This window comes from Carassius auratus, chromosome 30 (genome assembly GCF_003368295.1).
Source record: "Carassius auratus strain Wakin chromosome 30, ASM336829v1, whole genome shotgun sequence".
NCBI classification, from domain to species: Eukaryota; Metazoa; Chordata; class Actinopteri; order Cypriniformes; family Cyprinidae; genus Carassius; species Carassius auratus.
The window spans coordinates 8323610-8345404 of record NC_039272.1 but is presented as its reverse complement, the minus strand read 5'-3'; the positions used below and the strand labels follow the sequence as shown (position 1 = coordinate 8345404).

Below are 21795 nucleotides of genomic sequence, written 5' to 3'. Positions count from 1 at the left end.
TGGTATAAAGCTTTGAAATCAGATATTTTAGGCATATTAACAGCTATTACTCATGTGAGTTAAATATATAATGTATTTGTAGCTGATACAAATAAACTAGAAGTACAAAGAGGAAGATGTTACTTAATCACCCATTCAATGGTTAATACAGAACAAATCAAGTAGCATTTTAGTGGGTCCTCTCATGTGGCAAAAGACTGCACCAACATACAAAAGACACAGAGCCTTTGCTATCTTAATAATGTCTTGCATTTTATTGTTTGTGTTTCATCGTTTTCTCCCTGCCTAACCTTATAAAAACAGATCTGTGGTCCACTAGTTGAGGACCACCGGCCTATATAATGGAAAAATGCTGCCATTTGCTAAATAATCTGGTTTAATCTGGACTAAAAGAAAGTCTCTGGGGAACTGGCAGTTACAGTATTTATGAATCATTATTGATTATGTTGCACTTACTGTATCAATAGGGATATAAATTGTCATTCCTGCATTCAGAATAGTGGAAGAGAGAGAAGAACGCTAATGAGAGCTACTGTCAGGATTAATTAATTTGCTAAATTCTTCTCTGTCTCATAGAGGTACAGTCTCATAACTAGATTTGGCATTAGAATTATTAATTCATGTGTTTGATGTACAACTACCCAGCAGGTGGACTGACCCTGTCTCACCTCCTTCATAGTTCATCTCTCATTCTTTCCATCATTTCCTCTGATCATCACTTATATACATAGAAAAACCTTTCTAGCCTTTTTTGGTTTAATGTACCTGATAAAGATATTGTGCAAACATTTTCTGTGTTCCAATTCAATGGTTTGCAACTTTGTAACTGAACTTTTTTTGCTGCCACTGCAAAAATACACAAAATACCTGACAATATTGTTTTTGAAAGGTCGGTTACTTGATATTAACTTCTTGTTTTTTGAACTGCGGTAAAAAAGCAATATCACACTCGAGTGATAACATCTACTGAGGTCAGACCTGAAGTCTTTGTAATGGCTTCTTGAATTTATTTTGTGTGGCAAGATAGCAGCCGTGCAGTGAAAAGGCTGAGGTGTTTGTCATGTTGAGCAGCATGCACAGCCAATCAGATGAGATTCTGCTGTGGTTACTGAGTCTGTTGATTGCGGTAGGGGTAAAAATGTGGCCACTGGCCATAGTATAGAACACAGGCGACTGTAGAGTATCCCATCACAAAGAAAAATGACTAATGAGATCTCTTTAAAGGGATACTTCACCTAGAACAAGTATATTCTCTGATTTCCTCACCCCCATGTCCTCCCAGATGTATCTGACTTTCTTTCTTCAGGTGAACACAAACAAAAAATAATCCATCTTTGTGAGCCCATATAATGCAATTGTATAAGACCTCTAAAGTTGGCAACTCAAAAAGTCAGTGTTTTCTGAACTGAAATGTGTGTTTGTGTGTGTGACAGAGAGAGAATATAACTTCAGTTTTAAACTTTTTTAACTATAAATCATTTATTTTGGCCAACAGTCATTTGAGTTGAGTTCAATGCCAACCATGTGTTGTGAAACAAAATAAGAGATGTCCATACACACACATTATATGGGCATTATATGGTTTATTTTTCAATAAATATTTGTTTGTTTTCAATTAACTTTTATAAATCTAGAACTGTATAAGGGTGAGTAAATTATATGGAAATTTTACTGCACTTATATTTACAAGTATACAAATTCTAATTTCTCATTTCAATATGAAATCCTATCAGATTTGTCAATGACCAAAATTGTTATTTTCAGTTCACATTTTCAAAATTGTTATGCATAATTTGATTGCTCTTTGCTCATTGCATGTCAACAATGATCTGATTCGTTTCTGCTTTTATCTCTAATAAGGAATTTTAAGAGAACCATTTGATGCTTAATCAAAACAAAATTATTGAGAAACCTATTAAGTTTTTTGAACTATAAAAGAGTGACTTCTGATTCACAGTTTTCCTCTGGGATATTCTGCGCAAGTGAGACAATGCAGATGAGACATAAAACCTTGCATATCTCCAGATTCATGCTGCTTTTGTTCTAATCAATGCTGCATAAGTAAAAACAAATCCCCATTCGCTTTTGCTTTAGTCATCCTCCAGTTTTATGAGTCTCAAAGCAGTTCGGCCTTTTTAAATGTATGTTAACACTGCAATGAAACTTAGACTAGGCTTGTCACAATTATTTATTTCATCTAATTGCAATTGTTTGAGATAACTGTGTTAATTGACATTCAAATAAGGGAAATGTAGGAATGTAAAAAAAAGGGTGTCAAAAGCAGCACACTTTCATGGCATGCACGTCTAAAAATTAACAACAGTGCTATAGTCGCTCTCATGCTGGATGTCTGCCAGCTCTCCCTCTCTCTGTCTTTCTCATCTCATCTCATCTCCTCTCCTCTCTCATTCTCTCTCTGTTTCACCTGTCTTGGTCATACAGCTTCACTTGTCACTCTGGAAGCCTTTATTCCTTGTCGCCTGTGCGTTTGTCTGAAAGGCTTAACTCTATTTCTCCTCTCTTCCTACATTCTGGCCTTACCCGTCAAAAGTTTTCAGTTTATGTGGACATATTTCCAAGTTACTATTTCTGTTTTCACTATGAACTTTACCTTTTATTTCTTATGACCTTTCATGTAACATCCTTGAATTCAAAGAGTTACAGTAATGCTTTTGCACATGATATTTCAGCATGATATCTTGAGCTGCGAGTATTCAGTACACACATTTTCTTGATCTTTCTCACATCCCCCTCTCTAACACATTTCTTTTCTTACGCCTTTTCTCTTTATCTCTCTCTCTCTGTGTGTATTCATGTGCACAATATGTGTCAGACCCAGCCGTGTTTTTTTTTTTCAGTGGAGCTGTGTTGGTCTGTGGGGATAGATTGCCTGTCACGGTGCTTCCCCTGCTGCTTTGCTTTATTCCGGGTCACTGCGACCTTCCTCACCTGTAGTTTCTTCTCAGACTCAGCATCCTGATCTGAGTGCTGTTAATGCCTGAATATTGTGTTACATGATGCTAGCTTCTTCACACTGTGCAACTGAATAAAATGCCTTGAAACATTCTATGTAGACTGAGGCCTGCATTTTGTTTCTTTTGAAAATGGATGTGCTAAACAACATGCCAGACAAACCTGAATGGTTGTGTCTTTTTATATTAACATATTTCTTTTACATTTAGCATTTAACCACAGTGACTACAAAAGTAGTGTCTTACAGTATTTTTAAGACACTGTTCAAAAGTAGAGGCAGGTTACTTGTAGTGTTCTTAATGAACTCATGCAGTATTAAAGTCAACATGAAACTAAACTAAAGTTGTGATCATCTTCTGTATTGTGGAATATATATTTGAGTAAAATGGCTTCTCGGATGAGAGAATATGTAAGGCAGGACTTGTTTTTTTCAATTGGGAACTGATAAGATTGTTGTTGTTTGCTAATTGCTGTGAGTGACAGGTTTTTGGTGCACGTCATCAGAGTAGAGATGATGTTGTGGGGGGAAGTAAATATTTTTGATTTAAAAATGACAAGGGTGCATGAATAAAATAATGTGTGTATAAACCATTTGTAATAAACACTAGAATATTCCATTAAAAAAATTATGTTTGTGATTTAAAAGGCACATGACTCCTGGTAATGCAAACATACCTGATTTTATTTATTTATATTAACTGTCTCATTAAATATATTAGCTTTTTTATTTATTTATATCAGTTTACATTAGTTTATAATAGTTTTTTTTAAAGAGTTTCATGCTAAATTTGGGCAAACCTGATAATTATCATAATTTCAATTTATAATCCGCGGAGGTTTCATAGCAGCAACTTCATTTAGATATAATTTCTACCTTATTGAAACAGCAACATTTCAGTTCTAAAACTCTAAATTCCGTTTTTCATTTAATTTTGTGGGATTCCATTTTTGTTTTTCATTAAAACATTTTCATTAAACATTTTCAAGACTCCTTTTTAATGGGTAAATTTAAGAGACACATACAGAGACACGCACAAAACACAGTATTCATATTTAATTTTGAGGCTTAATACAGTATTAACAGATACTAGTCCATATCACTTTTGATTTAAGTGTAATGACCCACTTTTGATGAATTCATCCACATTTTGACAAATTCGATGACACTCTGCATTAAACTGTAAATTGCATTTTTATAAGTGAATTCCGCAATTTCGTCTGCGATTTCCACATTGCGGAAATCATAGGGCCCTTTTTGTATCATTGTCCGGCTTAAACAACCAACCCTGGCATAACTTCAGCCTCTTAACTGATTCTTGAACATTGTACTTAAGAATCTGCTGACACTGTCTGGAATCCATGCAACCCTCAACCCTGATTGGTCTCCAGTACCTGTGCTTGCCCCACAGCATGATGGACCCTTCACCAAATTTCACAGTAGGGAACAGGTTATTCTCCGGGCATGCTGTGTTCTTTTCCACCATGCAAAGCACCTCATGTTTTGACCAAATAACTCAATCTTAGTTTAATCTGTCCACAGGACATTACTGATGATGAGCCTTTGCATACAACTCTGCTTGTTGGCCGTATGCAGAAAAGGCTTTTTCCGCATCACCCTTCCAATGAGTTGTTCCTTGTGCAAAGTGTGCTGGACTGTGGAATAATATGCAATGACATTATCAGCAGCAAGATGTTCTTGGAGCTCTTGGAGGTGGTCTGTGGTTTATCTCTGACCTTTTTAACCATTCTTCGCCTTTGCCTTTCAGGTATTTTTCTTGGCCTCCCACATCTTTCCTTCACAAGGACTGTTCCTGTGGCCTTTAATTTCCTTACTAGTTTTCTCATTGTGGAGATTAAGACTTTAAACATTTGTTACTTTCTGTATCATTTTCCTAATTCATGTTAATGAATCACCCTAGTTTTTAGGTCATTACTGAGTTCTTTTGAGGTTCCCATGTCACTGTAGAGATCATGGAGAAGCACTACTAACAATCAGCTACCTTAAATATCCTTTCTCATTATTGGTTGCACCTGTGTTTGCAGTGGTAAGGTTCATTGAGTCAGTCAAATGGATTTTGTGTTGCAGTCAGTCACATTAAGTGACTACAGGTATTCAAATCCCGACAAATGAGAGGGTACCAAGCCTATTTTTCACTTTTGGTTTGATTTCACAACTCAGTACTGCTACACTAAGCATTTTTGTCTGAAAAACATCACACTATCCAGAAACTGAAAGGCATATCATTATGATCTTTTCTGATACAGAAAGAGTGCATTATTATGCAGCTGCAGAGGGGTGCCCAAACCTCTGCATGAAACAGTAAACAAATATATATACAAAATATAGGAGCTTTGTCTAAACACTTATCACTAAGTACAAATAATAGGTAAGTGCTAGAGGTAATCATATGTTTTCTCCAATTTTTTTGTACATTTTTCAAAAACAGTGAATTCTAGATGAGATGAGATGAGATGCGATTTCTGCTCTATCTGCAACCATTGTCTAATGTTGCAGTGCAGTGTAGGAGTCAGATCTTGGCAGAGCAAACATATTTCTAATCAGCTAGCCTTTACCAGTTGTTTTCCCAACAGAGATGCAAATTATGCAAAGGATTTGGTGGAATATTTATATACATAATATAATATTTGTTTAAAGTGTCAAATTGCTTTCAAAAGGTTTACTTTATCTTGGTCACTTTACCATAGAAATTGGTGTTTAGACACAATTTGGTACTTTTATGTTTAGAGCATAATTTCTTTTATATTGTGCTTGAAAGCGAGCTGTTCCATGACAAATGCTCTCTCGACAAACATAATGTCAACGAACAGGTTCTTTTGTGCATTGATTTACACCAAATATCATGGACTAGACAGTGGGAGGACATGAGCAGGAGCTAGCTTGACTCCTGCTTCCCACAGCCTCACCCTCCTCTAATGCTTTTTCCTCTCGCAGTTTCACCAGCTTTCGCTCTTCTCTACTCTCTTGCTCGTTAGAAAAGTCTATATGGCTCCAACGAAGAGCTACACCCTCTTGATCTCCAAGGTGTCCTTCACATTGCATGATACAACCAAAGCATGTGATGATCTGCACACACCCAGGTCAAACACATACCGACCCCGGTCTGTCCATCTGGAGCCTGTCCATCTCTGGATTAGCCAGACCAGTCCTCTCGCCCTGGCACCACCTGCTGGCCCTCCTCACTGCAGCTGGTTCCGGAAGGGTGAAAGTGGGTTAGGCATGTGCTCTGAGCCTCTGGGTCAGGGGTGGATACATCGGGATTGGAGGGGTTTAATGGAGGTTTATAATAGTCACAGTAGCCAGAGGCAGGAGTCTATTATAGATGGCGGCTCCCTCAGGGCCCACTCGTGGATCTACAGAACTACAGTATTAGGGCAGAAATGAATAGAAATGGAAATATGGAACATTATCAACTCAGAATTATGGGGCTTATATATTTGTTTTGGGAAATTTCCTTCGAGTGCCCCCCTTCTGGAGTTGGTCTGCCATATATAAATCATGTATTACTAGAAGTAAAGCTTTTAATTGGAAATCAAAGCTGCTCTGTGGTGTTCTCATTAATTCAGTGTCCTAGATATTTCGAAGATATTTTTTGTTTAGTTGTAGTTGCACAAGCAGACTCCACTTAAGGTTGCCATAGTGAAGGAAACAGCTCCAGAAGCAGTGTAAGATTACATAAGAGTTTATTGGCATTCATTTGTGATGGATTGTAGGTGGACAGAGATATCTGTGTTGATATCTGTTCAGAGAAATTCACTCACTATGGAAAGTCACTTGATAACGGATAAAAACTGAAGGGGTCATATGTGAAGTAATGAGACAGAAGTGGATTAAACACTTTTATTACCAGATGACAATATGTTATTATTACATGTGGTATATAGCTAATGATGTGCTGCTGTAGATGTGGGAGAAGGTCTCCAAACTTTGCCAAGAGCATGTTATTTAGGCTGCTATTTAAAATCGGAATGATCTGACAGGAAAACAACAAACTGTAAGTAAGTGTTTGTTACTCATTTCACATGCAAAGAGCTTATCCTTACTCTTTACCCGGTAAACCAGGAAAGTCATGAGAATTATTTTTTTTTGGGGCATTAGGTGAGACCTCTTTTTTCTGTGAATTGACCTCCAGAGTGTTATGCCTTTGAGTATTGTTGTGGACAAGAAGGGGCCTTGTAATCAAAAAGGTAGAGAACCAGTATTTTATCTACTCAAATAATGCTTACGTGTTGTTCTACTTTGGTGACATTTGTTTCTTTTTTTCATTCACAATATTACACAGTTTCTTTCCATTTCTTGTTTTTAAGCTAGGATGACTTTCTTTCTTCTTCTTGTGAATGGAGTTAAAGGTTACACCGGTTGATTTGTCATGAGCTTACATCATTACCTTGGGAGACTGCAGTCCCCCAAAAGCATTCAGAGGTATACAAGTATCAGAGTTAAAATGGTGGCATAATGCTTTTCTCAGCCGTCCATTGCTCAGAGTTTATTGACTAATGGTGGATGTTCAAATGAATTAACCATGTAGATTAGCGGAGTAGTATGCTATTACTTTTCAAAGTGTTGTCTTGGTGTCATTAAGTCTTATACAGTCTCCAGTAGGTGCTTGATACATATTTTATCGTCTTAATGGATTGCTGAGCTGAAGATTGTTGAAGCTGCTGCCTAAATTCCTTATTGATTAAAGTGAGTCAATAGCAGGTAAGAAAGTAGCATATTTTCCAGAGATGGAGTTAACCGGCACTATGTTGACTGGGCTCAATGTGATCACAAATCATCCGGTCATTTACATAAAGTATGTGCCCACAATTAATTGGTTTTAATGTAATATAGAGAATCGAATTTGTTGTGGGTTTTGATTTGTGGAGATGCAGATTTTCCCCCTTGTGTCTCTGGATCTTAATTGTTTGTGCAGAATATTTGCCTTCAGTGAAGCTCCTTTAGTTTATAATGAATGACCGCTAGCTTGTCTTGGTCAAAATGTTTAAACATTTCTCCTCAAGGACCACTTGCTGTGTGGCCCTTATCTAAAGGCTTCTTGTTCTACAAAGCTTTGTTATTCCCTCATTTACGCTTTCGAATAGATTTCTAGGATTTCTAGATTTCTATTGACTTTTTGAAGTACCCAAGCAATTGTAGAGGCAAAGTAGTTTTCTGTATTTTTAATAAATGTCTTCTATGACAGACTCTATAGATTAACTACATTGATAATGATAAGAATGGTTGCTTTAGAATGATTCATGTGGGTCACACTTCATTTTAAGGTCCAATTCTCCCCATTAACAAACCATTAACCTTGACTTTTGCCTCAATGAACGGCTTATTAATAGTTAGTAAGGTAGTTGTTAAATTTAGGTATTGTCTAGGATTAGGGATGTAGAACATTGTCATGTAAAACATGTGCTTTATAAGTCCTTTATAAGAGCATTTGTGTGTAAAATAGCTACACTACTCATAGCTGTGCCATTCAGATACTGTTTTGCTCATTTGCTGACTTTAGAAAACGCCCATACTGCTTGTGATCCTGATTACTGATGGTAGATAACGGTATGTTTCCTGTTGTGATAAACTAAGCCAAAATTCTCACAGTCCCCCGAAGCACCAATACATGCTAATTGTCACCAGACCTCCAACAAATGACCACAATACTGTTGAGGGGGAGTTCAGAAGGGCATGTTGGCCTACTTTGACCGTACTTCAGGCAGCTGTATCTTCAGATATAGTTTAAAACAGTTCGGAAAGGATGATTCATGTTACATTCAAAATTATTTTTGCATCCGCCCAAACCATCCTCCACCATGAAATCTATTCAGTCACCTCTTCCACTCATTTATTATTTCCCGCAGTGTTTCACACTTTTCATTAGTATCATCTTATTTTCTAGGCTCTGAGTGCATTGATTAGATGTCCTGAGCTTCTTCCTTCAGGCTTCTTTATCATCATCAGTCATATTCACAGGTGAGCTCACCTGAATCAGCCATGCTTATAATAGCTCCCCCCCCCCCCTTGGAATTTAGTAAATGTGATTATACTTCAGGAAAAGTTCAGGAAAAGGGATGTTCTTCTTTGTTGTCTGGTTTAGAATTTACCCTTAAATGTCACATCCAAAGTGACTACTGTAGCAGCTTTACGATACACAAGGTTAATACATAAGGTATTACTTATTGAAGACACAAAAGTTCAATGAGTGTGTAACGAAACAAACTTTGTAATCACCGGGAAGAAGGAGGCGGGAACCGGCGCACAATCAAAACACTTTAATAATTCAAAAATAAATACAAAACGGCGCACCAGCCCCTCACGGACGACTGGTGCGCATAAATAAAAAGCAAACACATAAAATAATGTCCCAGGCCTGGTCCTCTCTTGTCCTTCACGGTCGTCGCTCCAGTTTTATATCCTTCCATCTCCTACGTGGGACTCGATACTGGCGGTGGGGCGCAGGTGTAGCTCATCTCCAATCACTACACCTGGCCTCACTCCTCGTTCCCACGCCTCTCGGCCCCGCCCCACTCGCCACAGAGTGTTTTATAGTTTTTTGTCAATTATTTTCTGATCATTTTTTAGTAAAAACTCTTGCCAACAAAATCCAGTAGTCAAAAGTGAACAACTATTATGTGGTTAGAATGTTTAGCATGTTTAGTATGTAGTTTATGGACTTATTACAATGACTTAAAACCACACATAAACTTGATACGTGCTTTTCACATTTTATTGTAACAATTTTTTGTGCTCAATACAGTTTAATCAGATTTTAACCATTAAAATGCTATAAGTAGCTGAAATAATCATAAATGTTAGGGCAAATAAAATCAGGGTTAAACACATTTCATTCAAAGGGTCACTTATATTCAATTTCTATAAGATGTCTTTGGTAGCATATTTTAATGTAAATATTATACTTACTGTTTTAAAGCTAATAATATTATACTTACTGTTTTAAAGCTAATAGCTTAGGTTTTTTTATTTGCAACTATCAAACTATTTAGCAACAAGCAACTATTTTGTAAGAAGACTAGTATTTTTGTTTAAATTGCTTTAATCTTGGCATAAAAATGCATTGTTGCTGTTACTTTATGAGTAAATGAATGAATGCATGAATAAATGGTTGCTTTACATGTTTTCCTGATAGCAACAATGACTTCATTCCTATACTCAGGTTATGACAATTTCCTCTTTGAATGGAGCTAAATCTGAGCGATCATTTCCCCCCCACAGTTAATTAGGAGCCACAGAATGTCCTCGTGCCATTTTTCTGTCCAGGGTCATTAGTGAACTCTATCCTCAACCTCATTAGCAGACCTGTCCCATCCATTCACTTGCTATATTAGCATCTGGCTCCAAAGGGTCAAGTGTGTTTCTTTGGTTTCAACCAGTTACATGAACTTCTTTAATGCAACCATTAAAATCATAAAAGGTTGGGAACTGTGAAGGACATATAAAAGAACGATTATTTGTTAAAGATTTAAGAATACAATTTCTTTCTTTTTCTTCAAGTCTCATAGTAAGTTGCATGCAGCCGATATGCTGTCTCTGTGAGACACATCATTTATTGTAATTTAAATTTCTATAAATACATTCATTTAATAATGGGTAAATACACTTTTTATGCTATAATATTTGCCTTCCTTTGCTATTTTAGATCAAATTCGCTCATATCCCTGTCAGAGGATCTCTGTTTTGGACAGTACTTGTATTATATCCCATTCTAAAAAGGAAAACGCCACCATTTGTTTCCATATTCCAGTAATTGCAGTAATATCATCACTCCTGAAAACTCCTCACATTGGTTGTATTGACGGAATTTAGAGGGAGAGGGGGAAGGGGAGTTTTCAGGAGTGATGATATTACTGCGCCACGGTCAAAGTGCTGCGAAAAGCGAAGTTTCTTTTTGGAACTACAGTATATGCCTCATTGATCTGAGCTTATCATAATTTCTGATGCAAAAATGCATTATTTGTGGAGTTGTGTGTGTGTGTGAAATCTGTCAACTCTGAGAATATCTGCAAGCCGTCTCTGCCTTCCAGTATAGTGCTTTATTCTCCAGACGTCTAACTGGGTGAGAAATTCAGACAAAAGTTTTCCCAGCCTTAAGATCAGAGGCTTGATTCAAAACATGAATCTGCCCTCAGAAAGTGAACATATTTATCAATTGTTGTTGTCTAACTGAGAGTTAGGAGACACTTCAGTGATGTTTGTAGTCAGAATGGTAAAGGTAGTAAGATAATGATCTAGAGGAGAGATCAAGACTCATCAGAACTAAGCCTTCAAGTCTTTTGAGAGAAAACAACTTTCACACAGATTCATTCAGAGCATGACTCATTTTTTTTTTTATCACAAAAAAATTTCCTTTTTTACCAGAGGGATCAGAAAAAAGGTAAAACAAGTGTGATAGTAAGTTACGTGTGGTCTTTTAGTCATGATCAGAACAATATTGTTCTCAAGTGCATGTGGGTTTAATATTACCCACATCATCAAACTACTTGACAGAATCTGACTCACTCGATTTCAGTGAGAAATTTCCTGTGGGTTAATTTCAGGATCTATTGTCCATTTATCACTTAACATCATTTGTGTGAAATTTGTTTCGTCCACCACCACGCTGGATGCCACTTTGATTATCCGCTCTGTAATTGTAGCACTTCTGTGTTGGCAAACAGAGAAGCGTTACATAAGCAGCATGATAAAGGGCCCTGTGGATTCGCTTATACTGTACGGAGTTTATAAAACCCCACAGTGCCTCTGCTTCAGCCCAACCTGTCTCTGCTTGCATGGGTCTGACAGAAATAGCAGCTGATGGAACGAGCTCGCCAGCCCTGATGGGTTAAGGCTGAGTGGGCTGAGGCTGGATTAGAGCTTCCCGTAGCTCAGAATTCGGGGTAGGCGTTGGACTGGATCTTGCTCCATTGCTGCATGAAACTTTCCCATATGTTCTAGATAATTACACAAAGATGTCCTCGCAGAGTACTGGAGCTTTGGCACATTTTCCTTTAGCATCTCCAGACTGGTTAGTTGTGGCTGTTGATGTATTATACTGGATATATATATATATATACAGTATATGACATATTGTTTTGCAGCATATGCTGGTGTCTGAATTTAAGTGACAGTTGCTTGGGTAGATATCCAGTGAAGGATGTTTTTGGTTGTAATATTTAACAAGCACACACTGATCTGCCGCACTACTAAAATCACTGACAGGTGAAGTGAATATCATTGATTATATAGTTACAATGGCACCTGTCAAGAGGAGGGATATATTAGAAAGCAAGTAAACAGTCATGTGTTGGAAGCAGGGATAATGGGAACGCGAAAAGATCTGAGTGACTTTAACAAGGGCCAAATAGTGATGGCTACATGACTGAGTCAGAGCGTTTGCAGCACAGCAAGTCTTGTGTGTGTTTCTGGTATGCAGTGGTTTGTACCTGTCAAAAATGGTGCAAGGATAGACAGCCACTGAATCAGTGCCAGGGTCATGGGTGCCCAAGGCTCAGTGATGCACTTGGTGAGCGAAGGCTAGTCCATCTGGTCTGGTCATACAGAAGAGCTGCTTTAGCTTTAATTACTGGAAAACTTAATGGAAGGCAAGCCAGCAGAGGCAGAGTTATGTACTAGGCCAGAGGTCTCTAACCCTGCTCCTAGAGAACTTCAGTCCAGAGTTCAGCTCCAGCCCCAATGGAACACAACTATGTCAGCTAATCAAGGTCTTTAGTGTTGGAAGTGAAGTCTTCACTCAAACCTGGTGTAAAGTCTGGCGCAATGTTTTTTCTTTGTTATTTAAAGAGTGTGTTGTTATAGGCAGGTCCACAATACCCGTACACGCTGCTTATTAAACACAGGGATGCACAGCAGCACACAGACATGCCAAATATTACAAATTAAAGGATTGCTACTGGCTCTTAAAGAGAATGGAAGATGAGACTCTGACTGGTTGTTACGCCCAAAAAACACCCATTACTCATTAAGAGAATTGGGACAACCTGTTTAGAGCCATGTGCCCGGGCGTGCCAACCATTTTTCCATCATTAAAATAACAAAAGTGTATTTGGACACGCCCTGAGTGCACCTGCGCCATGTGCTTTACACTTTGCGTTTAGATTGTTAAAATAGCGCCCGTGGTGTTTGCTTTTGTGGTGTTGTGGACCTTAACTCATCAGAGCTCAACTGCAGGCTCAAATAGTCAATGGGCTGTGAAACAGTGAAGTTCAGCACATGCAAATATATGCAAAAAACACATTCAAATTTTTACAATGTTATTATTATTATATACTCTTTAATTTGCTCTATTGCATCTATTATGTTACAGTGCCAAAAGCAGGTCAGTAACAAATTTCTTGCCTTATTTTCATACAGATTTAATTTTGAATGACTTTTTAAAGCTATAAGTTATTCAGCCAAGAGCAGTTTTTTTTTATAGATATTTCTAATCTTTAAAATGATCTGTTTTCAAATTTCGCATATGTAGGCCTGTGTAAAATAATTTAGAAAATTCCTTTTTGCTTTACCCAAGTAAAGCAAAGCGGCATACATTTTATTTACACATTATTAGCTCCAGAATAAGAAGTTTTGGACTAATCGTCATCGTCATTAACATTTCTGTCAGTTACGGATAGAAGTCTATAGAACCGATAAACAAAGGAATTAAAACAGAAAGTATTATAATGATTTATTTTATATTAGGCATATTAGTAATAGAAAGGTAAACACTGTCATATTCACGTCATTTTCACTGTGATACCTGTCTTTATTTGAAAAAATATGATTCCCAATGATTCTGAGTGCCCTGTTGGTTGCAGTGTTTACTTTTTAGATTAAAATTGCATTAAATATTTATTTATTTGTGAAAAATCCTGTAATTTAAAGTATAAGTATGATTCTTTTACACAATCTATTTTTTAATCCATTGTCAAATGATTTCTATTAATTATTAATAATAATAATAATGAAAAAAAAAATTATATTGACTTTATATCAGCTATCGGCCCTCCTGCTTTCCAAGATATCGGCATCGACTGTCAAAAAACACATATCGGTCGACCACTAATCAGTACATGCTTAAAATGCACCAGCATATTGTGAGCACTAGGAGAATTAGATCAAATAATGAGATAATAGCAGTTCACAATATATCTCATTGGCTCACCTTCTGCCTTGGTATGCTACTGTAGATTTCACTCATGAACTGGTTTTCAAAGCTAAATAGTATTTATAAATATTGATGGTATAGTGATTTACAAATAATTATGTTTTAAAATGTTTTCATTCATTGTATGCATTCTTCTGTATTTACTATTTAGTTTGAGCTCCAGTTTGTCCTGAGGAAGTATTCTTGTAAAAATTTCACATACCTTCATCACTAGTGCACCATTCGTGCAATCCGTAATATGATAGTATCCAACATGTGCATTTCTTCAAATATGCTACTTTATGTTAAAAATGTGTTGTGGTACATAACTTTTGTACCTTAAGAGATGTACCTTAAATGTACCTTTTTTATTTTTCAGTGGTTAGCATAGCTTTTATTCATGCATATGCTCTTTGTTGCTTTTTTGTTTTTGACACATTCACTGTTTTAGCTGAACATATAGTTTAATACACAGTACTGTCTTTGTTGCAGTCTGTTATTGGCTTACTTACTGCTAATAAACAGATGTGATTTCAGAGCCTGTGGCTGGATGAAAAGACCTGCTGCTAAATGGATGTATCATTCAGTGGATGATCACAAACAAAGTGTGTGTGCAGCACAAGTATGTGTGTGTGTGTGTGTGTGTGTGTGTGTGTGTGGACGTAGTTATCCTGGAAATGATAAATGACTCCTTTCCCTGTGCTGTAAAAGTGCAAAACAAATACAGTTGCTTTCACTGTGATGGAGAGTGAAGCTTCAAAATTAAACTATAAATGTGAATAATGTAGTTCATAAACAAGGGTGCATTGGAAGAGGTCTGAAAGCTATTTGGTTTCACTGACGTTAAGATTGATCTACAGAGGCTTTCTCAGCAAGCCATTGCTTATCTGCTGCATTTATTTTTTAACCATAGAAACTTTTCAATTGCTCAACTTTATTGCCCAAGAAATATAAAATAGTTTATGAGCCTATGTTACACTTTCTCATATGGAAACACCACTCTAGCAAATTTGATCATCAGAATGCTTGAACAACTCAATTTAAATGCTACTCTTGTGCTATATTCAAAACTTTGCATTCTGTTGTTTTACCAAAGGCCAAACTTTTAGGGTTAAAAATAATTTTAGATTATTGTGTACTGGTTATACTTTTATATAGGTGATAGCTATAAATCTATTAAAAATGTGGTTTAACCCACTTAAGTGTTTTATGTAATTTCCAACTCATTAATACGTTTTTCAAAGGCTTTGATTGAATCTTAAGGTGTGAGTGTGAGTTAGGTGAGGTGTTTTGCCCTGGGATGTGACTCTTTTTTATTTTAAGTCATTGTTATTGGGCATAACTGAAAGCCATACTTGTGTATTTATTAAGATAGTGATGAATGATATCTCTGAGAGCTGCTCCATCTCCTGTGTTGCGGGTCACTGATGTAGAGGCTGAAATGATCAGCGACAGATCTCACAGGTCTCACCAGCTCTTAGAATCCATTAACTGAGGAGACATTGCATTGCTTTGAGACTTTATCTATCTCTGTAGAGTGAAAAGAAGATTGCAAGGCATTCAAGGGAGCACTTGGAGTCACTTTGTAATTGGTTACAATTATTGGGTACCAGAAATCTCGCAGAAAACTTTGCTATTGCTTTTTTTCGTTAACCTCTGTCTTTCTGCTGAAAATGGTTTTAATTATGGTTTCAGATAGGTATGGTTTTACATGTGCTTTATAAAACAGCTGAAAAGGCTCCTTGTTGGAAACGGATTGGTATAAGTCCTACTCATGGAGTTAATGTTGTAACTCCACCTTGCAGTTCCATTGCTTTCTAGAATGTGTTTTTTTTTTCTTCTGTTTTCCACATTTATGTTTAATAAATGTCCTGTCGTTTGACAGGAGAACTGCATACATAATGAAATGCATACAGAGAATGGTATGAAAAAATGCAACTGGTTGCTGCTTTGGATATAATAGAAGAGGTGACAGATTGTGTCTTTTTTAATGGTAGCCTTTAGGTTGTACTTATCATTTAATACTAATGGCCAGTAGGTGTAAACCTCAATTGATTTGAGGTGTTTGTAAAGATATAAAAAGCTTGTGCTCAGGCTAGGAAAGTAATGAATGAACTATTGATGGCCTTGTGACCTACACTATTTGAATAGAAAATGATTATGGTCAGTTATACTAGGAATCCAGGCAATACTTGATACCCATGCTTAATAGGGCAAGTTTCCTTTAAGTGCAGTGTTTGGTGATGTTACCATTGTGAAGTTCTGATATGCAATACTGCATCTTTTTTTGCACCGCACATATAAGAACATATATGAAGAGATTATATTTAATAGGATGTTCATGCTGCTCTTATCCATGCACATAAATGAAAGTGAATGATGACCAGTGCCTGTTTAGTAAAATGTAAAAAATGTAAAAAGTAGTCCATACACTTTATTAAAAGTCCTGTAAAGTCATTGAATAGCTTTGAGTGTTTTGTATATAGTCAAATTTGCATTGTCATGATCCATTACAGGACACACAAGAATCAGTACTGCTTTACTGTCTAACCTGACATGACAAATCTTGATGAGCAATACAGTATTTGTATATGCAAATGTTAATAAGATTTGAGAGCTTTAGTGAATGTAGGGAAAAAGATTGTTAGTGATTAACCGTTTATTTTAAAGTCTGTCACACAAAATATAGCTTAAGAAAACACTAAGCACTATAGCATCTGTTTTGGAGCTTGACAGCTGTGGTCACTCATTTTCACTGAATCCATACTTTTCCTTTTGTGTTGTATAGAGGAAAAACTTCATACAGGTTTGGGACAATATAACTGTGAGTAAATGATGACAGAATTTTCATTTTTGGTGAAATATCCTGTGTCTCTACACCTCCACTAGCATGACCTACATCTGAACCGCTCTCAGCTAGCCTTTAAAAAAGAAAAAAGCACACTAATGCAAATGCAATTTATCTCTTGCCACCTGCGGTGTGTGGAAATAAACAAATCTGTCCTCTGTAGCCAAATAAGAGCACAATCTATTATTCCATGCTGCTCCACCTATACACAACTCACAATGCAGTGGAAAATACTTTTACCAGTTAACCACAGAAACATGGTTGTGAGACAACCATTACAATGCCATTTTGTAAACGGAGCTGGCAGTCTCTTATACACAGCAGAGATCAGGCATGCAGGGATGATGGCTCAATCTCACTTTGGATGTGATTGGTTGGCTACACCGTTCTTATAGATGGACGATGTCGAATAGGATTTGAAAATATCCAAGTGCCACTTGATTTTGTTTTGGGTTTTCTATAACTTTTTTTTTTTTTTTTAAACAGGAAAGTAATGACAGTTACTGTACAGTACATGCAAATTATATCAACAAAGGGTTGGTCATTTTTGCGACAAAACAGTCCCCATAAATAAATAAACAAAGATCAGTGTTTTAAATACCATACAGCAAATAAATGAAAGAATCAAAGATAAATCTAAGAAATCAAACAATCTATTGATTATAGATGTCAATCGATTACCATCAGATACAGTTATACATTCAGCTCTTAGTATATTTCTCAAAAACGTCTTCTTTTACTTTCCCATCATACAATATAATGACACTTCTGACCTTTCTCTTACCCGAGCCTCTGTCCAGTGAATGTTCTGTGGAGTGGAATATCCTATATCCTGGTCATTATATGCTCTTTATAAACTCTGTATGTAAGGCTCCAGAGGCTGAAACTTCATCACCGTCATCACTTATTCATAAGAGACACTGTTCACAAGCTCTGAACAGATCCGTTAAATGCTTTTTGACCCTGGAGAGACATAAGCGAAAGGTAAGAGACGGAGCATTTGTTTACCTTTATGGATTGTCATACTTTTTACACTCTTAATAAATAAAGGTGCTTAAAAGGTACTTCACAGCAATGCCATAAAAGAACCATTTTTGGTTCACAAAAAAACGTTCAGTAAAAGGTTCTAAGAACAATCTCTTTTTTTTTTTTTTTTACATTGTTATAATCTAAAGAACCTTCTTTCGCCACAAAGAACCTTTTGTGAAAGAGAAAGGTTCTTTATTTTTAAGAGTGTAATAAATGTTTATTTTGTAGCTGCTCTTGACAGTATTGATTCTATGAGTAATGTATCTTGTGCACATAACAAAAATAGGTCCAATAGGAATCAATTTACCGCCTCTCAAACTGCAAATATTAGTCCAAGAATATAAATATCAGTAAATTGTAATAGAGTATGGTTTTAGAGTTCTGGCCTATTAAGACAGCTTTGCCTACAAAAACCACACACACACATAAATTCTTTATTTGGATTAAAAGATAAGCATATATCATGACTTAATCCAAATTTGACAGAAAGATGTACAACAGCAGCCAATATCTCAGTCCATTTTGCACATTAAGGGTAAAGGTGGCACCTGCGCCTCCTTATGTAGAGGCTACCGATTACTGCTGATACAGAGCAATATCTCGTCAGTTTTTTGGCCTTGTTCTTATGTAGTCCACAGATCTGCAGGCCTCTTACACACAACTTGTGCACATGGCCTAAACTACCAAAAATGAGGGCAATGACTTTACAAGAGTAGCCAAAGTTATTAAAAACATTGTACCATGGTTGGTATTTCAACAGTTTTGAAGCATAGCAGGTGTCCATGTAGGCATCAAAAGAGCAACCGATTTCTATTATTGTAACAGCTTTGGTGTGTTCATTAATTACAAATATATCCGGTGTATTTGGTAAGTGATTTATAGCAGTTTCCAATGTAACGCACTGTTCATGTGGAAGGGGGAACCAGTCTGTCTTGATCTTTTCGTTACAGTGGATTGTGGTATGGCTGACATTGTCTCTGAGCTCCTTCGCTGAGAGTGCAACGATATGGTCGTGGCGCGCGATGTACAGTCCTTTATAGGCAGAGCAGCCGTTAAGGATGTGCGCGATCGTCTCTCTTTGCCGGCTGTGATGTTGCAGGCAGAACGGCTCATGTGCAGATGGAAACCAGGTTGCTAAGTTGGACTTTGTTGGTAGTACCTGAAGACGAGCTTTAATTGTAAATCTGTAGATGTCGTCTTGTAGGGCTGTGTTTTTCAAAACTGTGTGTGATAGGTTCTGGTCAGCACAGGGCAGGCAGGCCAGTTGTCCTTGTAGGCGTAGGCCTGTCCAGTGTTGTATCATACGCAAGTGAAAGTGGTCAATTATTGTCCTTCTGATGTTTTGACTATCAAGAAGTTGAATGTTGTCATCAGTTGTAATGGTTGCCTCTGCCGTGATGGTTGGATCCGTGCAGATGTTCTCATTGGCTTCCACCGACTGTCCTGCTGTGTTCCTCCAGCGCAGTTGGATGTTTGCACGGTTACAGAGGTCATTCACACACACACACACACACACACACACACACACACACACACACACACACACACCTACATAGATTTCATAGATATTGTTTCAGTAGATTTTGGATTATTGTCTTGCCAGCTTAAGAAAAAAGAAGCTCATTAGCTCTTGCAAATGGACACAGCTGTGTCACCTGATGTTTGCATTTAGGAAAGAGGATTATGATCATATATTTCAGAAAAGGAAATAATATATTTATAAAACAGTAGCAGCACATTTGAACATATTTATGGCAGAAAGTTGTTTGAGGCAGATTAATAATTTTATTACTTTTTTAATTTAGAGATGCAGTCTGGTGTGACATAAGGACAACTGTATCATCTGAAGGTTAAACTGCATTCATGAGTGTGTGTCTCTATTAAATGATGCACTCAGCAGAAACCAACAGGTGTGTCAGCTAATAATGAAGACTGACCTTAGGAGTAAGTTAACTCAATGTTGTAAGTTGAAATGTATGCCATTGCCTACATTAAACTGCTAAACACATCTAAATGCATCTACCAAAGGATTAAATAATGTACGACTCAAAATTGCAGTAAAAACAGCTTTGGTAAATGACTTGAAATGTTATCATGTGAAATTAATAAAGCATATGTACAATTCTGGAGATAAATAGGGAATTCACATAATATTTCATATTTGTTTGTGTGATTAAAAAAAAAGAGATTACAGTCCTGAAACATGGGGTTTTAATTCTCAGCGGAGATCAGTCTGTTTTTAAATATTCATTATTATTATTTATTTATTTATTATGATTTTTGCACTATATTGTGGAAGTTTCTGAAATATTGCCCAAACTGTTTCAGTGAAATAGTACATTAACATTATGTGTCTGTGAATCATAAGTCCACATTTTCATGTACAAATTGTCCGTTTGCAGTGGATAATAAATGACTCACATCACCCAGTTATTTTCTGCTTTATAACATTACATAAATAATTGTAAAAAGTGTTGGGCTCTGTTATTGTCTCATGCTTAATAATAGATTGTGACACAATTTTTTTTTTGATTAAATCTTCCTTTACTTCAAACTTTTAACAATGTCCCCTGTTCGTCTCATATCCCCAATGCTCCTGAAGCCAACTATGGCTAGACGTTAGAAATCTGTCATAATGAGCAAATTGAAACTGAAATGACATTTTCAAACACAACAATAACAAGGACCGCAGGGCACAATTACTTTCCAAACTTCTTGTCATTCTTTAAGACTGAATAATAACCAGTGTTTGTTGAGTGACAGTAGTGTCAGCGTGTTGTTTTATTTGAGATGAACTCATTCTTATGAAGCAAAAATGAAAATAAATTCCTCTTGGCAGCAAGTAGATGAATGTTTTTGTTTCTGCACAGCAGGCTTGTGTCTCTACCTTTCTATTTTGCTTGGTCTCCTCTTCCTCATTTGATTACCTTTGTTATGATATGTTTGTTGACAATTTTTAGTAGTCAAACCTTTTGCTGCTTATTTGTTAATTAACTACTTGACTTTTTTCATAAGGGGGGATTTTTCATTCATTCATTTAATGAAAAAAAAAATTGGTTTCAGATTTTGGACCCCACTGCATGTTTCAAAAGTAATATTCAAGATGTATTTTATTTTATTTTATTTTATTTTATTTTATTTTATTTTTTATTTTATAATTTAATTTAATTTGTAAAAAAAATATTAACAGCATATTATGTTATATCAGCAGCTAATCAGTTTTATTTATTGTTGCATATTGTGTGTGAATGCTTGTGTGTGTGTCTACTGGTGTTTAGATGCGTGTGTGATGCGTGTGTGTGTGTGTGTGTGTGTACAAACTTTAAGAATTACTGCCAAGTCACCACAAACTGTCCCCAAAGTCCAATGAGGGTATAAAGCAGTAAAGTAATTTACTACTGTGCAATAACATCTCCTTGATTCCTGTAAACATTATTAGCGTTCACCCCATAGTACACTGTATATTTCTTATTACAAGAAACTGGTGACAGCACTTTAATGGAAATTTGCAGAGTTATTATTGTTTTAATATAAATGTGCAGATTTCATATGCCTCTGATTGTGCAGGGTATGAATAGTGAAGATGGATAGAGGCAGATTGTCTCAGTGGTAAATACTGGAAACTGAGGAGCTTTGGATAATAAGAAATTCTTGTTAAGTAGCAAACTAGCTCCATGTTTAATAATAAAAAAAAAAAAACCCAGTGTAAATCAAACAGCTGCTAATGGTTAGCCCTACAGTCTTCAGGAAATTAGCATTCTATCTTCTGTTGCAGATTAATAAGGATTTAATGTGTCTCTT

At 36.5% G+C, this 21795-nt stretch overlaps 1 protein-coding gene across 5 annotated transcripts in view; it reads left to right on the top strand.

Moving 5' to 3' along the window:
* The window catches only part of mctp1a (multiple C2 domains, transmembrane 1a), a 148031-nt gene that overhangs the window by 40461 nt on the left and 85775 nt on the right, over positions 1–21795 (top strand). The window lies entirely within an intron of this gene.